The following is a 23,832-nucleotide window of genomic DNA, read 5'->3' as shown; positions in this document are numbered from 1 at the left end:
GTCCATACAGAAATGGTTTGTCGAGATCATTGTGGAAGAACTTGACTGGCCTGCACAGAGCCCTGACCTCAACCACATCGAACACCTTTGGGATGAAATAGAAGGCCTGACCTCATTAATGTTCTTGTGGCTGAATGGAAGCAAGCCCCCACAGCAATGTTCCAACATCTAGTGGAAAGCCTCAAAAGAGTACAGGCTGTTATAGCAGCAGAGGGGAGATCAACTCCATATTAATGCTCGTGATTTTGTAATGAGATGTTCGGCGAGCAAGTGTCCACATACTTTTGGTCATGTAGTGTATGTTGGTCACTGTCCTGCACGTTCACAGAAACAGGTGACATATTAGCACAATAGGGGGACCAATGTCAATTTCTTTGCTCTCAGATGTAGGAGCTGATCCCCTTCTCATTCAACATCAACATGTTAGATGGTGGTGGGGGTTCAAAAAAACATATTCATGGTCAAACAAGAAGACCTAATTTGGTAGTGTGCACTGTAAAACACTATTTAATATTCTCTCACGTGATGTAAGACCTGAGGTCCTGTGTTGGCTCCCCTAGATAAATGTCTAGGCTTTAGCTCAATGGGCTAACATAGTTTTCATTTGGATATAGACCAAAACCCTGATTTGATATACAGCCAATCACAGAAGGAGGTCCAAATAGTTTCCTTCTGGTTTGGACTTGGGTTATTGAATAAAGCCTTGTACATAAGCCCTACATTTTATAAGACTATATATGGTTTCATTAAGAAACCGTAATGACATGGTTGTTGCTCAGAACGCCGCCAAATCGTTTGACATATAGTATGCATAGTATTTGACGTATAGTACGTATAGTATTTGATGCATGTTTGCAGATGGCATTCTTAGAAACGTTTCCTGCTGGTATAGTTCCCTTGTGTTAGTTACAATGAAACAAGTACTCCGCCCTAGTAGTTCTGTACACTCTGAAGGTAGTTTTTGTAGGATGACTTAATCACTCCTCTTCATTCCTAGAATAATAGAAGGCCTATTAAAGAGTTCCCCTTTTAGCGGACTATGAGATCCTTTTACGTCACAGAGGAAGTAGTGATATGTTTGAATGTGCCCTATCAGGTGTCACTGACGCTTAGCGGATCATACTGCCTTACTTAAAGAAATACAGGGAAACCCGATACTGTAGACACATACATGTTCACATACATTCTATACTGTACAAACGTACTGTAAATGCACCCCCACACGCATACATGCACGTACACACACAGCCACTATGCTCGGGCACCACGGGCCAGCTGGTCTACAAGAATACGCCCAGTGTTCTGTGAAACATCTTCTGGGTAAATTACTCAAACTACACAAGTCATTTAAGGGTAAATCCCTTTGAATTCAATCACTTTTTGATAGCACCCCTTTTGATCTGAACTAAACCTTCCATTCTTATTTGCCCATTGTAGAAGTGTTCAGAAAGTGACTTTTGGAACTGAATGCCAAAACATTAAAGTGATAAAGGTGCTCAAAGTTGAGCTGTTTTGCTTATCCCACCATACCATGAGACATCCATGTCTTCATCACTTGAAAAACTAAACGGTTGACATTGACATCATTTAAAAGCTAACAGACAGGGTTGTCAAACTATTAGAAAATTTGTTTATAAAAAAAATGTTTGTTAAAAAAAATTGTTGTCATTTTTTACCATTAAACGTCAATTATCTAAAAACTAATAAATTCAGATTTTTTATTTTTTGCATACATTGTAGCTTAGACCTTATTTTTGATCATCTGATGTTTTGGTGTTGGAGACAACATGCTCTTGAATACAGGGTTGGTGTTGTGTTTTGGCTAATAAATGTACTAAAATGGGAATCAAATGGAAATTTCAACTTTCAAATGGTACCACAAAGATGGTTGGAGATCTACACATCAGAGAATGTTGACTTGAATGGGAACATCTGCTCTTTTACATGATACTATCAAGCCTCAATATGAAACCTGTTGAAATCATATAAATATAAATAATAGAATACACATTTAAGTTGATGTTCGGTGTTAGGTGGACTGGTGGCGATCTTTGTGGTAGTAATTAGAAGTTAACATTTGAATTACATTTCAATGGTGTACCAGCTCAATTGCAGTGGTATGAAGGGATAGGCCCATTCTATTAACTCTTTTTCTATATAATACCCTGTAGTCAAGAACTTGTTGTGTCAGAAACCTTAGATGATGTAAAGTAAGGTCTAAGCTACATCTGCGAATATGAAAAAAATCTGACTACACTTTTTTAGATATATGACGTTAAACGTTAATTAAACTTCTCTGGGATATGTGGAACGCTAACGTCCCACTTGGCCAAAATCCAGTAAAAATGCAGAGCGCCAAATTCAAATAAATTACTATAAAAATCTAACTTTCATGAAATCACACATGAAAGATACCAAATTAAAGCTACACTTGTTGTGAATCCAGCCAACATGTCAGAATTCAAATAGGCTTTACGACGAAAGCACACCAAATTATTATGTTAGGTCAGAGCCAAGTCACTGAAAAACACAGCCATTTTTCCAGCCAAAGAGAGGAGTAACAAAAAGCAGAAATAGAGATAAAATTAATCACTAACCTTTTATGATCTTCATCAGATGACACTCATAGGACTTCATGTTACACAATACATGTATGTTTTGTTCGGTAAAGTTCATATTTATATCCAAAAATCTATCTGAGTTTAGGCCGGACGCTACTGTCTCACTTGGCCAAAAGCCAGAGAAAATGCAGAGCGCCAAATTCAAATAAATTACTATAAAAATCAAACTTTCATTAAATCACACATGAAATATACCAAATTAAAGCTACACTGGTTGCGAATCCAGCCAACATGTCAGAATTCAAATAGGCTTTTCGGCGAAAGCAAACGATGCTATTATCTGAGGATAGCACCATAGCAAACAAAGAAAGAGAAGCATATTTCAACCCTGCAGGCGCGACACAAAACGCAGAAATAAAAATATTATTCATGCCTTACCTTTGACGAGCTTCTGTTGTTGGCACTCCAATATGTCCCATAAACATCACAAAGGGTCCTTTTGTTCGATTAATTCCGTCGATATATATCCAAAATGTCCATTTATTTGGCGCGTTTGATCCAGAAAAACACCGGTTCCAACTTGTGAAAGGTGACTACAAAATATCTCAAATGTTACCTGTAAACTTTGCCAAAACATTTCAAACTACTTTTGTAATACAACTTTAGGTACTTTTGAACGTAAATAATCAATAAAATTGAAGACGGGATGATCTGTGTTCAATACAGGATTAAAAGAAACTGTAGCTAGCTTTCTGGTCACGCGCCTCTAACAAACAGTACACAACAAGTGACCCTCGTTCAAAATGGCCGTACTTCTTCATTACACAAAGGAAAAAACCTCAACCAATTTCTAAAGACTGTTGAAATCCAGTGGAAGCGGTAGGAACTGCAAGAAGGTCAATTAGAAATCTGGATTCCCAATGAAAATCCATTGAAAAGAGAGTGACCTCAAAAAAATGAATCTGAATGGTTTGTCCTCGGGGTTTTGCCTGCTAAATAAGTTATGTTATACTCACAGACATGATTCAAACCGTTTTAGAAACTCCAGAGTGTTTTCTATCCAAATCTACTAATAATATGCATATCTTATCTTCTGGGGATGAGTAGCTGGCAGTTGAATTTGGGTATGCTTTTCATCCAAACGTGAAAATGCTGCCCCCTATCCTAGAGAAGTTTAAAAAAACTTTCCCCCAAGATATTATAAAATAGTTTGACAACCATGTTTGTAAATGAAAAACTTAACCGTTCATCTTTTCCAGTGCCAAAGACATGGATGTCTGATTGGGGTATGCAAAATGGGTCAACTTTGAGCACCTTTATCTCCTGAATATCTTGGCATGCAGGTCCAATCAAATAGATTGAATCAAATAGATTTACCCTTAAAGCTGAAATTTGTAACTTTTGGGGCAACCTGACCAAATTCACATAGAAATTTGAGTTATACATCTGCCATTCTCATTAAACGCAAGTCTAAGAAGCAGTAGATTTGTTCTATATGCACTCTTTCTATGCTTCCCATGCTTAAAGATGCACTATGCAGAAATCAATCCACCATTTCCTAGTTGCTAAAATTCTAATAGTTCGCATAATTTCAGTTTATGTCACAACTTATAGACTTGTTTACGTGCTGCTGTGCGTTTTGTTGCTAACCTTACTTTGCTAGCTGCCAACTTTACGGTTTTAACTTTTTAATTACCATTTATACTTTTAGTTTTTCCCTCTACTTTTTTCATTCAACTTTTTCACTCCGAACGCTTTATCTGGACGTGGTTCGTCAGGACCTCCACCAGCCGAAGCTAAGTAGTAACATTAACATGATGCCTTCTAATTGCAGTCGCTATACTCATAATGTACAGGAGAACAATCGCTTTCAACCGGTTCTCCCCATTAAGGAGCGAGTCGGAGTCAGAGGCCGAGCCTTCTCTGGTCTCTACTCCTCCCGTTACGGGTTCTGAGACGCCGAAGCCTCCCACCATTAGCTCTGACAAATTGAAAACCCAAGTCATTATCCGCAGTATTAGACTTAAAACGAATCATCCAGCAATCATACACTGTTTATCGGGAGGCAGGGCTACCGACGTTAAAGCTAATCTGAAGATGGTGTTGGCTAAAGCTAAAACTTAATATGTGATTATTATTATTTGACCCTGCTGGTCATCTATGAACATTTGAACATCTTGGCCATGTTCTGTTATAATCTCCACCCGGCACAGCCAGAAGAGGACTGGCTACCCCTCATAGCCTGGTTCCTCTCTAGGTTTCTTCCAAGGTTCTGGCCTTTCTAGGGAATTCTTCCTAGCCACCGTGCTTAAATGCCTGCATTGCTTGCTGTTTGGGGTTTTAGGCTGGGTTTCTGTACAGCACTTTGTGACATCAGCTGATGTAAGAAGGGCTTTATAAATACATTTGATTGATTTATGTGACAAAACAAGCAAGTATAGTGAAGCAGCAGTGGTTCCCAAACTTTTTCTAGTCCCGTACCCCTTCAAACATTCAACCTCCAGCTGCGTACCCCCTCTAGCACCAGGGTCAGCGCACTCTCAAATGTTGTTTTTTGCCATCATTGTAAGCTTGCCACACACACACTATACGATTAATTTATTAAACATAAGAATGAGTGTGAGTTTTTGTCACAACACGGGGAAGTGACAAAGAGCTCTTATTGTCATGCGGAGCGGAACAGGTGAACCCAAGAGCAGACTCAAACGAGGAGACTGGGATGAGGTAACCAAGGTATTTATTCAAACACAGGAAGAAGATTGAGTGCAGGCCAGGGAAAGCTCGGGCGGGTTGCTGGAAACCAGGTGCAGAGGCTGGGGCTGGAGCGAGAGGTGTGGGGACAGGGTAAGCAGGTCCGGAAGGGAATCCAAGGGAGTGTAGAGTGGGGAATCCAGGACAGAGTAGCAGGACTGATGACAAGTCGGACTGGAGACAGGGACCAAGCAGGCAGAACTTTAGCGGAGAGGAAAACAGCGTCAGTTCAAGGAGACACCGGATGAGCACTAGAGGGCGTGGACGGAGCAGATGTGACAGTACCCAGGTGGCGCCCGACCGGGCTAATCTGGGTGTGAGGTATGGAAATCCCTTAAGAGGGAGGGGTCCAGCATGTGACGTCGGGGCACCCAGCAGCGCTCCTCAGGCCCGTATCCCTCCCAGTCCACCAGGTACTACCAGCCACGGCCCAACAGCGCACATCCAAAAGCTGCCGGATGATATAGGCAGGATGGTTATCGATGAGCTGAGGGGTGGAGGAGCTGCTGCAGGAGTAGACAAGACTGGAGCAGACAGGTTTAGTCAGGGACACATGGAAGGTTGGGTGGATCTTAACAGAGTCTGGTAGTTTCAGGTGCACAGCAGAGGGGTTAATGACATGATCAATCTCATTGGGACCAATGAATCGGGGGGCAAGTTTTCTGGAAGCCACTTTCAAGGGCAAGTCCTTCGACGAGAGCCATACCCTTTGGCCTGGAGTGTAGACTGGAGCTGAGGCACGGTGACGGTTAGCTTCGCATTGGGTCCTGGCGGAGGCATGGTGAATGGCGGCCGGGCCATCCTCCAGGTGTGATGACAACGGTGCATGTGATCATGGACTGAGGGCACTGCTACCTTGACCTCTTGGGCAGGGAACAAGGGGGTTGATAGACCAGAACACATTCAATGGGTGACATACCTGATGAGGCGTTGATGAGGGTGTTGAGGGCATATTCCACCCAGGGTAGCTGGGCACTCCAGGAGGAAGGGTTTGCCAAAGTCACACAACGTAGGGCAGTCTCCAGCTCCTGGTTGGACCGTTTGGTCTGGTCGTTGGTCTGGGGGTGATAGTCTTTCATCTGGATAACATTAATACCAAGTGCTGAACAGAAGGATCTCCATACCTGGGATGTAAACTGGGGTCCCCTGTCGGAAACGATGTCAGTGGGAATTCCATGCAGCCGAAACACATAGGATACCAGCAGGTACGCAGTCTCATTGGAGGATGAAAGCTTGGAGAGGGGAATGAAGTGAGCCGCTTTGGAAAATCTGTCGATAATGGCGTGGATGACTGAGTACCCCTAGATGGGGGAAGGCCAGTGACAAAGTCCAGAGCTATGTGTGACCAGGGGCGACTGGGTATGGGAAGAGGGTGAAGCAGACCGGAAGTGGGTTTGGTTGAGGTTTTGTTCCGGGCACAGACCGAGCAGGCTGAGACGAACTCCCGGATGTCTCTCTCCATGGTGGGCCACCAAAAGCGCTGACGCAGGAAGGCGACAGTCCGGTTCATGCCAAGGTGACAGATGAGGTGAGTAGAATGGGCCCACTGAAGAAATTCAGAGCGAACTGGATCTGGAACAAACAGAGCCTTTCTAGGACAGTTACCTGGGTCAGGCTGGTTCTGCTGAGCCTGGCAAATACGGGACTCGATCTCCCAGGAGACAGCGGCAATGATGTACGTGGATGGCATAATGATCTCTGGCTCGGAACCTGTGTTGTCTGCGGTGAAATGACAGGAGAAGGCGTCAGGCTTGGTATTCTTAGATCCGGGGCGATAAGTGAATGTGAAGTTGAATCTTCCAAAGAACAATGCCCACCTGGCCTGCAGAGAGTTCAGACATTTAGCGGTCTGGATGTAGGACAGGTTTTTGTGGTCCATCCACACAATGAAGGGGAGAACCGAGCCCTCCAACCAGTGACGCCATTCCTCAAGAGCCAGCTTCACAGCCAGAAGTTCCCGGTTACCTATGTCGAAATGTATTTCTGCAGGTGAGAGCTTGCTGGACAAGAAAGCGCATGGGTGGAGCATCTGATCAGAGGGGGAATGTTGAGACAGAACAGCACTTACTCCGGCGTCAGATGCGTCCACCTTGACGACGAACTGGAGATCTGGGTCTGGCTGGGTGAGGATCAGAGTGGAAATGAAGCGACGTTTGAGTTCCCAGAACGCTGCCTCTGCCTCAGAGGACCAGTGGAACGGAGTGGAGGTGGAGGTGAGAGTGGTGAGAGGAGCTGCCAAATGACTGTAGTCATGGATGAAACGACTGTAAAAATTGGCAAACCCCAGGAAACGCTGTAGCTGCTTCAGATTCGAGGGCACAGGCCCCTCTGTGACTGCCCTGACCTTGGCAGGGTCCACCTGTAACGGTCCTTGTGCAATCATGTAACCCAGAAAGGACACATAGGAAGCATGACACTTACTTTTCTCACCCTTAACAAAAAGCTTATTCTCCAACAATCCGTTGGAGAACTTGGCAAAAGTGTTGCTGGTGAGCCTCAGGGTCCTTCGAAAAAAATTGAATGTCATCCACATAGACAAAAACGAAGCGTCCAATCACATCCCTCAGAACGTCATTAACCGGTCTCTGGAAAACAGCAGGAGCATTAGTGAGACCAAACGGCATGTCCAAATACTCAAAGTGGTGTGTTGAATGCGGTTTTCCACTCTTCTCCCTCTCTGATGCGGACAAGGTGGTAGGCATTCTGGAGGTCGAGTTTAGTGTACACTGTGGCACCATGGAGGGGGGGAAAAGGAGAACTGATGAGTGGCAAGGAATACTTGTTCCTAACAGTGATACTATTCAGCCCACGGAAGTCTATGCATGGCCTCAGTGACTCATTTTTTTCTTGACAAAGAAAAATCCAGCCCCTACTGGAGAGGAAGAAGGCCTGACATGTCCTGCAGCCAGGGAATCCTGGATGTACCCCTCCATAGCCCCTTGCTGGGGTGAGAGAGGTTATACAACCGGCTACAGGGGAGAGGAGCTCTAGGCTAGAGGTCAATAGCGCAGTCGTACGGCCGATGAGGCGGCAGAGACAGAGACAGGCGGCAGGCTTGCTGAACACAGGAGCTAGATCATGATACTCTGGAGGAACTGATGACAGGTCCGGGGGTTCTGGAATGGACTAGGGCACAGACCAGGCAGGGGGAAGGGTAGAATGTAGACAATTAGAGTGACAAAATGTACTCCAAGTGGTGACCCTTCCAGCAGTCCAGTCGATCTGTGGGTTGTGCAGCTTTAACAAAGGATGGCCAAGAACCAGGGGAGAGCAAGGGTAGTCGATTATGTGGAGACTGATCCTTTCCTGGTGATTCCCAGAGAGACGCGGGATGACCGGCACGGTTCTCTCACTGACACTGAATCGAGTGGAACAGTGTCCAGACCCAACTGCGTAACAACACCTCGGTCCAGGAAACTCTTGTCGGCACCCGAGTCGATGAGGGCAGGTAGAGAAAAAGCCTAGCTTTGCCATAAAAGAGTGCCATCTAGCAAGGGTCTGGGGGAAGATGGACAGGCGCTTTGACTCAACAGTATATCCCCCACAACAGCCGAGCCACCCCCTTTGACTGGCCTCAGTGAACAAGTGGAGACAAATTGACCAACCTGGCCACAGTATAGGCAGCTCCTAGTTCTGACTCACCGATGCCTCTCCTCAGGAGAGAGACGGGACCGGTCGAGCCGTGTGGTTTCGGGTTCTGCCCTCTCTCTCTGACGCTCACGGAGACGGTTGTCGATGATGGCGAGAGAGATGAACTCGTCGAGTCCACCAGGCTCATCCCTGGACACCAACTCATCCTTGATGGTATCGGTGAGGGCGTTCTGGAATGCTCCCTGAAAGGCCTCCTCATTCCAGCCACTCTCAGCGGCGAGGGAGCGAAACTCGATTGCCATCTCAGCGACACTAAGGGACACCGGATGAGCACTAGAGGGCGTGGCAGGATCAGATGTGACACTTATAGGACCAGGGCACAAATAATAATATTATAATAATAATCAATCATTTTGCTCTTTATTTAGCCATCTTACATATAAAACCTTATTTGTTCATCGGAAATTGTGAATAACTCACCACAGGTTAATTCATGTGAAGAGTGTGCTTGAAAGGATGCACATAACTCTGCAATATTGGGTTGTATTGGAGAGAGTCTCAGTCTTAAATAAGTTCCCGCACACAGTCTGTGCCTGTATTTAGTTTTTATGCTAGTGAGGGCCGAGAATCCACTCTCACATAGGTACGTGGTTGCAAAGGGCATCCGTGTCTTAACAGCTCGATTTTCCAAGGCAGCACACTCTGATCGCAGCCCAATCCAGAAATCTGGCAGTAGCTTCTGATTAAATTCAATTTTCACAGAACCGCTTGTTGCAATTTCGATTAGGCTCTCTTGTTCAGATATCAGTAAGTGGACTGGAGGCAGGGCATGAAAGGGATAACGAATCCAGTTGTTTGTGTCATCCGTTTCGGAAAAGTACCTGTGTAATTGTGCACCCAACTCCCTCAGGTGCTTCGCTATATCACATTTGACATTGTCCATAAGCTTGAGTTCCTTCGCACATAAAAAATCATACAATGATGGAAAGACCTGTGTGTTGTCCTTGTTAATACAGACAGAGAAGAGCTCCAACTTCTTAACCATTGCCCCAATTTTGTATAGTTGCGCAGAGTCCCTGTAATCCTAGATTCAGATCATTCAGGCGAGAAAAAACATCACCCAGATAGGCCAGTCGTGTGAGAAACTTGTCATCACTTAAGCGGTCAGACAAGTGAAAATGACGGTCAGTAAAGAAAACTTTAAGCTCGTTTCTCAATTTAAGAAACGTGTCAATACTTTGCCCCTTGATAACCAGCGCACTTCTGTACGTTGTAAAAGCGTTACATGGTCGCTGCCCATATCATTGCATAATGCAGAAAATAGACAAGAGTTCAGGGACCCAGTGTACCCAAATAGCGTCGGGAGCCCCTGTCATGGCTTTTGCGCCATCAGTACAAATAAACACATCTTGACCACCAAAGTCCATTTGATGTCACAAAACTGTCTAGTACTTAAAAATATAATCTCCTGTTGTCCTGGTTTCCAGTGGTTTGCAGTAGAGGTTGTCTTCCTTAATTGACCCTCCAAAAACATAACAGACATATACCAGGAGCTGTGCCAGTGTCACGACTCCGACCGAGGCAGGCTCTCCTTCCCGTTCGGGTGGCGCTCGGCGGTCGTCGTCACCGGCCTATTAGCTGCCAGTGATCTTTTTCCTCCCCCTCCTTATGTGTTCATTGGTTACACCTGTTTTGTGTTTGTTCGTAATTAGTTGGGCTTTATCTGTCAGCCGGCCCGCCCGTTTCTTTGTGCGGGATTGTTTTATTGTAAGCTTGGTGTTTGTTAGTCTGATCGTTACGTGTTTGTGTTAGTGTGCATTTTCTGAACTGTTTTCGTTCCCCGTGTCTGGGGCAGTTTATTGGGAGCACCCAGTGTCAAGTGGGGTGGCTGTTGTTTGTCAGTGGTTCATTAAATGAACGTGATCATTGTATCCTCTGTCTTCCTGCGCCTGACTTCGCACTCCGACACCCAGTCCTTACAGCCAGGCCCGCCACGTCTGTTGACTCATCCAGCTGTAACGCATAGAATTCACCGGCTTGTATGCGAAGCAGTAATTGTTTCAAAACATCTCCTGCCATGTCACTGATGCTTTGTGAAATGGTGTTGTTTGATGAAGACATTGTCTGTATAGTTTTTTGGGCCTTTTCCCCCAGCATTGTCCCAGCCATATCCACGGCAGCAGGAAGAATTAAGTCCTCCACAATAGTATGGGGCTTGCCTGTCCTAGCCACTCGGTAGCTCACCATATAAGACGCTTCTAGCCCCTTCTTATTAATGGTATCTGTTGCTTTTATACATGTCTTACTACTCGAAAGTTGTCTTCATTCTTGCTCAAAAAACTCCCGTGGCTTATTTTTCAAATTGGTATCTTTTGTTTCTAAATGTCTGCGCAAGAGTGAAGTTTTCATCGAGTTGTGAAATAGTACTTTTGCACATATAACACACTGTGGCTGAGGAAAGGCACTACTCCCAATATAAGTGAACCCCAAATCAATGTAGTTCTCATCATCTTTGCGCCTCTTACCCCTGGGAATACCTGGTGTAGAGCATCATTGTACCATCTAAACCGCTTTGAAATACAGCATCTTTTACATAACCAAAAATATTGTATTTTCAGTAATTTTAAGCTGAAAATACAAGAATTATAAAAAATAATGCACATAGAACGCTTCTTAAACTTGCTTTCAATGAGAATGACAGATCTATAACTCACATTTCTATGTGAATTTGGTCAGGTCGCCCAAGAAGTTATATATTGCAGCTTTAAGTTTAGTTTTTGGGTCTTTTACTTTCCGTTTTGTACACCAGCTTCAAACAGCTGAAAATACTATATTTTTGTTTAAGGAAAATATATTTCTCAGCGGTTTAGATGGTACAGTGATTCTCTACACTGTACTTGCTTGTTTTGTCAAATAAACTGAAATTAGGCGCACTATTAGAATTTTAGCAACCAGAAAATGGCAGAGCAATTTCTACACAGTGCAACTTTAAATAAGTTTGGAACACATTATATAAACTGATAGAATTTTAGGAAAAATCTTAAACTTGCTAAGAAACAAAGTTCAATGGTGAAGTGAAACACTACAGACCAAGTTCAAATTCAAACAATAATGGCATAATTTCAGACTTTCTATAAATAGTTGTTCAAAACCATGGAAGACAGAAGGTGTGGGTTTCTAACCAATTATTGCTGTAAAATATTGCATTTCAAATAACTTGTGGGCACCTTGAAAATGTAGACTACAAAGGACAGGTGGACTACAAAGGACACCTTCACAAAGACACGCAGTGAGGCGTCAAAGACAACCCACATGTGACTGGCTGTCCAGTCCCACTGGCTCTTAACATCGTCATGGTTCTCAGTCTGTCTGGGACCATGGCTTGCTGTACTGTTTGCTCAAATAAAACCCTGGGCTGTTTGCTTATGTCTGAGCCAAAATGAGAGAGGGGACAGAGAGACAAGGTACGTGCTGCAAGCCATGTATCGGGGCTGGGTGCGGGGGCGTCCCGTCATAATGACTCCGTGGGTAGAACCGATGTTGTCGTTGAATTAGGGATGATTTAAAAGGGAAAGCGGGATGAACCCAAGGACACCCTCCTGCCCTTTTTGATAATAAACAAAGAAAGCCAGGAGTCGGAGGGGGGAGAGAGAGAGAGAGAATCCACAACATAGTAAACAGCACTAGTGAAAGTTCATGGCGGCAGTCTTTCTCCCTACTGCTGGGAAGAGAGCCAGATAGATCTACTTTCTGCGAGTCAGTCCACTGGCGCGACACAAGACAGGATATTCACATGAAAGAATGGGTAGACCAGAGAGGCAGGAGCCAGGACAGTAGCCTGTCGGAAGTTATTGTTTTGGACCAACACAGGCGTCTGTCCGCGGAGGAAGAGTAATCTTCCAGTCGTGTCTGGCATGGGACAGGTTCCACTAATGTCGTGACCTCTACAGCACTCTGGTCACTTGTGATACTGTTCACGTCCAATAGGGCTTTTCTGGGACAGGAAGCCCCGAAGCTCGTCACCACAAGGCTAGGTAGGGAGCCCCTCCCCTGAGTCTTTTGTATTGTGTCCTGCCCATAATAACAGTAGCAAGTAGCCACTTGCTAATACATTTTATGAACTTCCTGGCCTTATGGATGTAAACAATTCTTATGATTACCATCACAACTACCTCCCCACTCTAAGTCATTATCTGGATGCCAGACACACTTGAACTGCATTGTATACGACAATCTCACTTTTGGCAGGCTCCACACACTGCCTGTCTCTGTGGCCTAGCCGACCCCCCCCCCCCCCCCCCCCCCCCCTTCGACCCCGAGTCACCCCTGCTGATTGTTTTAGGAAGACCAGGCGACTCTTCAGCAGGAAGATTTTAATAGACTGAGAAGAGCCTCCTCTACTGATAAACAACAACTTGGTCTGGGACAGGTTCCACGTCGCTAGAATAACCTTTTTACATTGGCAGGAAACAGCAGAGATATGTTCGGTATTTAACCTTGTCACTCCTCCATAGATCTTTTCTGTAATCATTTGAATGAATAATAAACAGTTATATTACCGTATACTTCTGTACGGGGAAAGGTCAGTCTACTTTTAAATTCTTCTTAGGGTGGGAAATGATCCAAGTTTTAGCCTATGTAAGACCCCTGACAAATGATAATTGGACTAATTTGCGGTAGTTCTATTGGAGGCTTCCGTTTATTGTTTGTCCTGTCAGGTTGTTTAGAAAGCTGTCTACCAGTACATTGGCGGGCCCTACTCTGGTAGGTCCATTGACATTTTAACTTGTGGCAGGTGAGCAATCAAAACACTGTGGCCCTATTTAAATGCTACAACCTCATCAAACAAAACCAAAACATTGTAACATCTATTATGCTCCTGAACTGTGCCAAAAGAGAGATCCCTATGACTATGAGCAGTGCAGGGCTGCGGGCTCACACAGCTGTTCAAACTTAGGGAGCAGAAGCCAATTACATTCTCAGAAGCCCCAATCCCATTGTGTAACATTGCATAATAGAAAACACACTCCAAATTACCCAATACAACAGCTGTTTTAGTGCCAATTCAACGTGTGGCAGGCGAGGCGCAAATCCAACAATTGTAACAAACTAATAAAAATGCATGGATTTTTTCTTGCAGGTGCTGTGGTTCTGTGATTGAACACGCTTGATGCTCTCCTTAGCTATTGGGCCACAGAGTTCCCTATCTGAATAATCTGTTATCTATGAAATCATTGAGGCCCCTGTTCATTGACTGAGCCCTGAGCTTCCTAATGCCTAAAGTTGTCTCTATCATGGGAAAGGTTCATGATGTAATGTGGTTTAATTCTTTGTAATTTTTTCCCCCTATGAATGTTATTGATTCAGATGCAACAGTCAGGTCCTAGATCTAGAGCCGGACTAAACAGTCAGGTCCTAGACCTAGAGCCGGACTAAACAGTCAGGTTTTGACCATAAGAGATTCTCATAAGACCGTGGCATTGACCTTGTAAGTAAGACTACAGTCGCCAATAAGGACTGCCTCGTTTCCTGTGATGGGAAAATCAAATCAAATCACATTTTATTTGTCACATGTGCCAAATACAACCGTACAGTGAAATGCTTACTTACAAGCTCTTAACCAACAATGCAGTTTTAAGAAAATCACCTAAAAAAAATGTAACAGTGAGTTTCTCCAGCAGATAGGGATGCAGAGCACATACGAAGCTATAGAGGGGAAGAAATGTTAAGCCTCTCAGTTGTCTATGTTAACGTGATTGCTTTCCTTTCTTTTCACATTGGGGATATGTTGGTGCTCGTTGAAATGGCAGGCTATTTCTGGAAAGCACAGATTGGGATTTTATGGGTATGTTCAGTTAATCATAGGTAGAAACATAACATCCATTATGTTCAAGTGTAACTCTGGATTTTTTGCACAGCTTTTACAGGCAGTATTTAGACATATAATTTTCAAGTCCTTGTTTCAGAAAAAAACATCCTCTGTGCAGAAGAAAATAGAAGTATGACATATGAGTATGAATATGACCTGTGAGTATGACCTGTGTTTTGGTTTATCATGTCACATGACCTGGATTTTAACTTTTATTTTAAGCCTTTTCCAGAAATGAGAATTAAACCAAAGATGTAAGCAATTGTTTGAGGATGGTGCAGGACCATCTGACATAAAAAGACAATGGGATGAAAAAGCTTTAAATAAAGGTTAAAATCCTGGTCATGTGACATGATCAACCAAAACACAGGGCTCTCCCTGTGAGGGAGTTTCCCCACCACACTCATGGTGATAGTCAAACTACCTGATCCATCTGGACCCCAGTACAGTTCACTACCTGTGGGTTCTACCCATTTTCATCTCAACACCGCATGCTTTCAGACACATTATTCATGCAAACAAAATCAACATATTATTTTCACATTGTTTATTTTATCAGTGTATTTTTACTGTATTCTCTTAGCTTAAAGTCCTCTGTACTCATCTGAAGTAAACTCAGGATCAAGTGTTTGGAAGTAGAGAAGGTTGTCCAGCAATAGAAAGTTGGCCTCTTCAATGGGAGTTTGGTCGAGTCCGGAGTGGGCCCACTGTGGTGTCTGACTCTTCTGCTGTAAGGACAGAGGAGATAGGAGGAAAGTTATAGTCATGTCATTCACTAATCACTGCAAGGAGGAGAAGCACTGATGAACCATCAGTAGCCCATTCAATTAGTCAATATAATTTGTCTATATTATGTCAACTTGAACAAGCTTCTCGTCTAGTCTACATCTATAGTTTGGAAGGGGATCAACTCTTACAAGAGCTGCAAGGATACGTTTTGATTGGTATTGTCTTACTAGGGTAATTTAATTTAAGAGCTGTCTTTTATTTAGTAGCCTAGTTAGTCATTGCTGTTTGAACTGTCTGATTGCTCAGTACTTGTGACTGTCATTGTGGACTTAGATTAGTTTCAGGCCTATTTGTGTAACAGTCTTGCTCATTTGTGGGCATGTTGTATTGTAGGTAGAAGCAGATCCTCTCTTATAACAATGCAAATTTGAGAACAGTGCTACCTAAATTGTATCAGCATATTGATTGCACGACACGTAAGGCTAATACTCTCGACCACTGCTACTCTAACTTCCGCGATGCATACAAAGCCCGCCCTCCCTTCGGCAAATCTGACCACGACGCCATCTTGCTCGTCCTGGCTTATAGGCAGAAACTCAAACAGGATGTACCAGTGACGAGAACCATTCAACGCTGGTCTGACCAATCGGAAGCCACGCTCCAAGAATGTTTTAATCACACGGACTGGAATATGTTCTGATCAGCCTCAGAGGACAATATTGACCTATACGCTGACTCGGTGAGTGCATTTATAAATAAGTGCATTGGAGGCGTCGTACCCGCTGGGACCATTAAAACCTACCCTAACCAGAAACCATGGATGGATGGCGGCATTCGTGTAAAACTGAAAGCGCGATCCACTGCATTTAACCATGGAAGAGGTCTGGAGATATGGCTGAATATAAAGAGTGTAGTTATTCGCTCCGCAAGGCAATCAAAAAAAGTGAAATGCCGGTACAGGGACAAAAACAGCCACATCACGGACACTGACGTCATGCTTCCAGACAAACTTAACACCTTCTTTGCCCGCTTTGAGGATAATACAGTGCCACCGTCGCGGATCGCGAACAAAGACTGCGCCCCCCCCCCCTCTCCTTCTTAGTGGCTAACATGAGTCAAACATTTAAACTTGTTAACCGTCGCAAGGCTGCTGGCCAAGATGGCATAGCCACGTCCTCAAAGCATGCGCAGACCAGCTGGCTTGTGTGTTTACAGACATATTTAATCGCTCCCTATCGAAAGTCTGTTGTCCCCACATGCTTCAAGATGGCTACCATTGTGCCTGTACCCAAGAAAGCAAAGATAACTGAACTAAATGACTACCGCCCCGTAGCACTCACTTCTGTCATCATGAAGTGCTTTGAGACGCTAGTCAAGGATCATATCACCGCCACCTTACCGGCCACCCTATACCCACTTCAGTTTTCATACTGCCCCAACAGGTCCACAGATGACGCAATCGCCATCACACTGCACACTGCCCTATCCCATCTGGACAAAAATAATATCTATGTAAGAATTGTGTTCATTGACTACAGCTCAGCATTCAACACCATACCCTCCAAGCTCATCATCAAGCTGGAGGCCCTGGGTCTCAACCCCTCCCTGTGCAACTGGGTCCTGGACTTCCTGACGGCCCGACCCCAGGTGGTGAAGGTAGGAAACAACTCTTCGCTGACCCTCAACACTGGGTCCCCACAAGGGTGTGTGCTCAGCCCTCTCCTGTACTCCCTGTTCACCTACGACTACGTGGCCATGCACGCCTCCAACTCAATCATCAAGTTTGCAGACGACATAACAGTAGTGGGCTTGATCACCAACAATGACGAACAACCCAGAGAACACTGCTACTCCAGCTGTTCTCTCGTCACCTGACTGTGTGTTCTCTCATAATCCGAGAGCATCTTGTAGTCGCAATGGTGGCACAGGGATAAATCAAATCAAATCAAATCACATTTTATGGGTCACATACACGTGATTAGCAGATGTTATTGCGGGTGTAGTGAAATGCTTGTGCTTCTAGCTCCAACAGTGCAGTAATATCTAACAACTAATATCTAACAAATTACACAACATATACCCAATACACACAAATCTAATTATGAATGAATTAAGACTATATACATATGGACGAGCAATGTCAGAGCGGGAACGGACTAAGATATATAAAAAAAAAAAACAGTATATACACATGAGATGAGTAATGTCAGATGTGTAAACATTAAGTGACTAAGATACCATAGAATAGTATAGAATACAGTATATACATATGAGATGAGTAATGCCAGATATGTAAACATTATTAAAGTGACTGGTGTTCCATTCCTTAAAGTGGCCAGTGATTCCTAGTCTATGCCTATAGGCAGCAGCCTCTAATGTGCTAGTGATGGCTGTTTATCAGTCTGATGGCCTTGAGAGAGAAGCTGTTTTTCAGTCTCTCGGTCCCAGCTTTGATACACCTGTACTGACCTCGCCTTCTGGATGATAACGGGGTGAACAGGCAGTGGCTCAGGTGGTTGATGTCCTTGATGATCTTTTTGGCCTTCCTGACATCGGGTGCTGTAGGTGTTCTGGAGGGTGGGTAGTTTGCCCCCGGTGATGCGTTGGGCAGACCGCTGAATTGTGACTCCCCTCTGTCCCTATACTGACATTTCGCTTGTTTGATTGCCTTGCGGAAGGAATAACTACACGGTTTATATTCAGCTTTTTTCCCAGTCATCTTTCCATGGTTAAATGCGGTGGTTCACGCTTTCAGTTTTGTATGAATGCCGCCATCTATCCACAGTTTCTGGTTAGGTTATAATAGTCACAGTGGGTACAACATCTCCAATGCACTTCCTCACCAAATCTGCATGTAAATCGATGGTATTCTCGAGGCTGCCCGGAGCATTTCCCAGTCAGCGTGATCAAAACAATCTTGAAGCATGGATTCCGATTGGTCAGACCAGCGTTGGATAGTTCTAGTCACGGGTATATCCAGCAAAATGGAGTCGTGGTCGGATTTGCCGAAGGGAGGGCGGGGGAGGGCCTTGTATGCATTGCGATAGTTAGAGTAGCTGTGATCCAAGTGCTACAATCAATATTCTGATAGAATTTAGATAGCCTTGTTCTCAAATTTGCTTTGTTAAAATCCCCAGCTACAGTAAATGCAGCCTCCGGATATATGGTTTCCAGTTTGCACAGAGTCCCGTGAAGTTCCTTGAGGGCCGTCATGGTATCGGCTTGAGGAGGGATATACACGGCTGTGATAATGACCGACGAGAATTCTCCTGGGAGATAATATGGTCGGCATTTGGAATTTTAGGTCAGGTGAACAAAAAGACTTGAGTTCCTGTATGTTGTTACGATTACACCATGAGTCGTTAATCCCGGAGAGATGTTTATTTCTGTTGGCGCGACGCATAAAGAATCCCGGTGGCTGTACAAACTACGACAACATATCCCGAGAGAGCCATGTTTCTGTGAAATAGAGAATATTACAATCCCGGATGTCTCTCTGGAAAGCAACCTTTGCCCTAATTTCGTTTACATTGTTATCTAGAGACTGGACAATGGCGAGTAATATACTCGGAAGCGGTGGCTGGTGTGCATGCCTTCGAAGTCTGACCAGGAGGCTGCTCCGTCTACCTCATCTGCGGCGACGTTGTTTTGGGTTGGCCTCTGGAATCAGATCCAATGTCCTGGTTGGTGGTGCGAACAAAGGATCCGCTTCGGGAAAGTCGTATTCCTGGTTTTAATGTTGGTAAGTTGACGTCGCTCTGATATCCAATAATTCTTCCCGGCTGTATGTAACAACACTTAAGATTTTCTGGGCTAACAATGTAAGAAATAATACATAAAAACAATACATTAAAAAAATACTGCATAGTTTCCTAAGGACTAGAAGCGAGGCGGCCATCTCTGTCAGCACCATCAGTGCGTATGTTATCGTGTGTGTGTATGCGTGTGTCTGTGCCTGTGTGTGTCTCTTCACAGTCCCTGCTGTTCCATAAGGTGATTTTTATGGGGGGGGTTATCTGTTTTTATTGCTTTCATGAGTTACTTGATGTGGAATAGAGTACCATGTTGTCATGGCTCCATGTATTACTCTGCTCCTCCCATAGTCTGTTCTGGACTTGGGCACTGTGAAGAGGCCTCTGGTGGCACGTCTTGTGGGGTATGCGTGGGTGCCTGAGCTGTGTGCTTGTAGTTTAAACAGACAGCTCAACATGTCAATACTTCTCACAAAAACAAGTAGTGATGAAGTTAATCTCTCTTCTACTTTGAGCCAGGAGAGATTGACATGCATAAGATTAATGTTACCTCTCGGTTTACATTTAGGGGCCAGCCCAGGTGCCTTGTTCTGGGCCAATTGTAATTCTCCTAAATCCCTCTTTGTGGCACCTGACCACACGACTGGACAGGTGTGACAAAACTAGGGCCTGTAGGAGCTCCCTTGTTGATAGTGTTGTTAAGGCAGAGTTGCTCTTTATTATGGAAAGACCTCTCCCCATGTTAGCTACTGTTGCATCTGTTGTGCTGCTGCGCCTTCTTCACCACGCTGTCTGTGTGGGTGGACCATTTCAGTTTGTCCGCGATGCGTACGCCGAGGAACTTAAAACTTTCCACCTTCTCCACTACTGTCCCATCAATGTGGATAGGGGGTGCTCCCTCTGCTGTTTCCTGAAGTCCACGATCATCTCCTTTGTTTTGTTGTAGTTGAGTGTGAGGTTATTTTCCTGACACCACACTCCGAGGGCCCTCACCGCCTCCCTGTAGGCTGTCTCGTTGTTGTTGGTGATCAAGCCTACAACTGTAGTGTCGTCTGCAAACTTGATGATTGAATTGGAGGCATGCATGGCCATGCAGTCATGGGTGAACAGGGAGTACAGGGGAGGGCTGAGAACGCACCCTTGTGGGGCCCCAGTGTTGAGGATCACCGGGATGGAGATGTTGATTCCTACCCTCACCACCTGGGGGCGGCCCGTCAGGAAGTCCTGTGGCAGTGTCTGGTTGCTCCTCATCACTCAACACAGGAATCATTACAAAACGTATTGTATGGTCTGTGCATATTTGTAAACAACAGCTGGTGCACGGAATCTGAGGAAGTCTGTAGATTTTGCTCGCCTGAAGTAGAGTATATTGTGATAAATTGCAGGACACACTACTTGCCTAGAGAGTTTTCAGCTATACTTTTCGTGGCTGTTTATTTACCACCACAGACAGATGCTGGCACTAAAACCGCACTCAGTCAGCTGTATAAGGAAATAAGCAAACAGCGCCACCCAGAGGTGGCGCTCCTAGTGGCCGGAGACTTTAATGCAAGGAAACTTAAATCAGTTCTACCACATTTCTATCAACATGTTAAATGTGCAACCAGAGAGAAAAATATTCTAGATCACCTGTACTCCACACAGAGATGCATACAAAGCTCTCCCTCGCCCTCCATTTGGTAAATCCGACCACAACTCTATCCTCCTGATTCCTGCTTACAAGCAAAAATTAAAGCAAGAAGCACCAGTGACTCGGTCTATAAAAAAAGTGGTCACATGAAGCAGATGCTAAACTACAGGACTGTTTTACTATCACAGACTGGAACATGTTCCAGGATTCTTCCGATGGCATTGAGGAGTACACCACATCAGTCACTGGCTTTATCAATAAGTGCATCGAGGACGTTGTCCCCACAGTGACAGTACATACATACCCCAAACAGAAGCCATGGATTACAGGCAACATTCGCATTGAACTAAAGGGCAGAGCTGCCGCTTTCAAGGTGCGGGACTCTAACCGGGAATCTTACAAGAAATCCTGCTATTCACTGCGACGAACCATCAAACAGGCAAAGCGTCAATACAGGGCTAAGATTGAATCATACTACACCGGCTCTGACGCTCGTCTTATGTGGCAGGGCTTGCAAACTATTACAGACTACAAAGGGAAGCACAGCGCGAGCTGCCAAGTGACACGAGCCTACCCGACGAGCTAAATCACTTCTGTGCTTGCTTTGAGGCAAGCAACACTGAGGCATGCATGAGCGCATCAGCTGTTGCGGACGACTGTGCGATCACGCTCTCGGTAGCCGACGTGAGTAAGACCTTTAGACAGGTCAACATACACAAGGCTGCGAGGCCAGACGGATTACCAGGACGTGTGCTTCGGGCATGTGCTGACAAACTGGCAGGTGTCTTCACTGACATTTTCAACATGTCCCTGATTGAGTCTGTAATACCAACATGTTTCAAGCAGACCACCATAGTCCATGTGCCCAAGAACACAACGGCAACCTGCCTAAATGACTACAGACCCGTAGCACTCACGTCCGTAGCCATGAAGTGCTTTGAAAGGCTGGTAATGGCTCACATCAACACCATTATCCCAGAAACGCTAGACCCACTCCAATTTGCATACCGCCCAAACAGATCCACAGATGATGCAATCTCTATTGCACTCCACACTGCCCTTTCCCACCTGGACAAAAGGAACACTTATGTGAGAATGCTATTCAATGATTACAGCTCAGCGTTCAACACCATAGTACCCTCAAAGCTCATCACTAAGCTAAGGATCCTGGGACTAAACACCTCCATCTGCAACTGGATCCTGGACTTCCTGACGGGCCGCCCCCAGGTGGTGAGGGTAGGTAGCAACACATCTGCCACACTGATCCTCAACACTGGAGCCCCCCAGGGGTGCGTGCTCAGTCCTCTCCTGTACATCCTGTTTACCCACGACTGCATGGCCAGGCACAACTCCAACACCATCATTAAGTTTGCAGATGACACAACAGTGGTAGGCTTGATTACCGACAACGACGAGACAGCCTATAGGGAGGAGGTCAGAGACCTGGCCGGGTGGTGCCAGAATAACAACCTATCCCTCAACGTAACCAAGACTAAGGAGATGATTGTGGACTACAGGAAAAGGAGGACCGAGTATTCTCATCGACAGGGCTGCAGTGGAGCAGGTTGAGAGCTTCAAGTTCCTTGGTGTCCACATCACCAACAAACTAGAATGCGTCCAAACACACCAAGACAGTCGTGAAGAGGGCACAACAAAGCCTATTCCCCCTCAGGAAACTAAAAAGATTTGGCATGGGTCCTGAGATCCTCAAAAGGTTCTACAGCTACAACATCGAGAGAATCCTGACTGGTTGCATCACTGCCTGGTACGGCAATTGCTCGGCCTCTGACCGCAAGGCACTACAGAGGGTAGTGGGTACGGCCCAGTACATCACTGGGGCTAAGCTGCCTGCCATCCAGGACCTCTACACCAGGCGGTGTCAGAGGAAGGCCCTAAAAATTGTCAAAGACCCCATCCACCCCAGTCATAGACTGTTCTCTCTACTACCACATGGCAAGCGGTACCGGAGTGCCAAGTCTCAGACAAAAAGACTTCTCAACAGTTTTAACCCCTAAGCCATAAGACTCCTGAACATGTAATCAAATGGCTACCTCAATCAGCCTGACTAACCAGTGTCTGTATGCAGCCTCGCTACTTTTATAGCCTCGCTACTGTATATAGCCTCGCTACTGTATATAGCCTCGCTACTGTTATAGCCTCGCTACTGTATATATCCTCGCTACTGTTTTTCACTGTCTTTTTACTGTTGTTTTTATTTCTTTACTTACCTATTGTTCACTTAATACCTTTTTTGCATTATTGGTTAGAGCCTGTAAGTAAGCATTTCACTGTAAATACCTGTTGTATTCGGCGCACGTGACAAATAAACTTTGATTTGATTTGATGACCTTTTATACACTATATTAGGCCCAGCCTTTGGAACTTTAGTTTTCTTAGATATGGCTATTATATTGTGATCACTACATCCAATGGATTTGGAGACTGCTTTAAAGCAGATTTCTGCAGCATTAGTAAAGATGTGATCAATACATGTGGATGATTTCACCAGTGCTATTTGTAAACACCCTGGTAGGTTGACTGATAACCTGCACCATGTGGCAGGTTCTGTTTACAGTTTAAAGCTTTTTCTTGATTGGGCAGCTTGATGAAAGCCAGTCAATATTTAGGTCCGCCTGAAAATCACCTCTGTTATCACATGCATTACACATGTGCTAGGCCTATACTCACTATCAGTCTTCTTGATTGATGACTGTGGAGCATTCTTCAGTGTCACACTGGCTCAGAACTCTGTCCCCCGCTCTGTTCCCCGCTCTGTCCCGCCTCCTTCCCCCCTAGGACTATGCCTCAGGACTACATGGCCTAATGACTCCTGGCTGTCCCCAGTCCATCTGGTCGTGCTGCAGCTCCAATTTCAACTGTTCTGCCTATGGAACCCTGACCTGTTCACCGGACGTGCTACCTTGTTCCGGAGCTGCTGTTTTTGTCTCT

General features: G+C 44.9%; 1 long non-coding RNA gene across 1 annotated transcript in view; it reads left to right on the top strand.

Annotated features, from left to right (window-relative positions):
* Positions 1-23,832, top strand: part of LOC120030354 — a 25,649-nt gene extending 1,817 nt beyond the window's left edge. The window contains exons 2-3 of the long non-coding RNA XR_005473642.1: positions 19,043-19,243; positions 23,680-23,832. This is a non-coding gene — a long non-coding RNA (uncharacterized LOC120030354). The remainder of the gene's footprint in view (positions 1-19,042; positions 19,244-23,679) is intronic.

This window comes from Salvelinus namaycush, chromosome 36 (assembly GCF_016432855.1).
Source record: "Salvelinus namaycush isolate Seneca chromosome 36, SaNama_1.0, whole genome shotgun sequence".
Lineage (NCBI taxonomy): Eukaryota > Metazoa > Chordata > Actinopteri > Salmoniformes > Salmonidae > Salvelinus > Salvelinus namaycush.
Note: the sequence above shows the minus strand (reverse complement) of the source record. Positions and strands in the feature narration are given on the sequence as shown.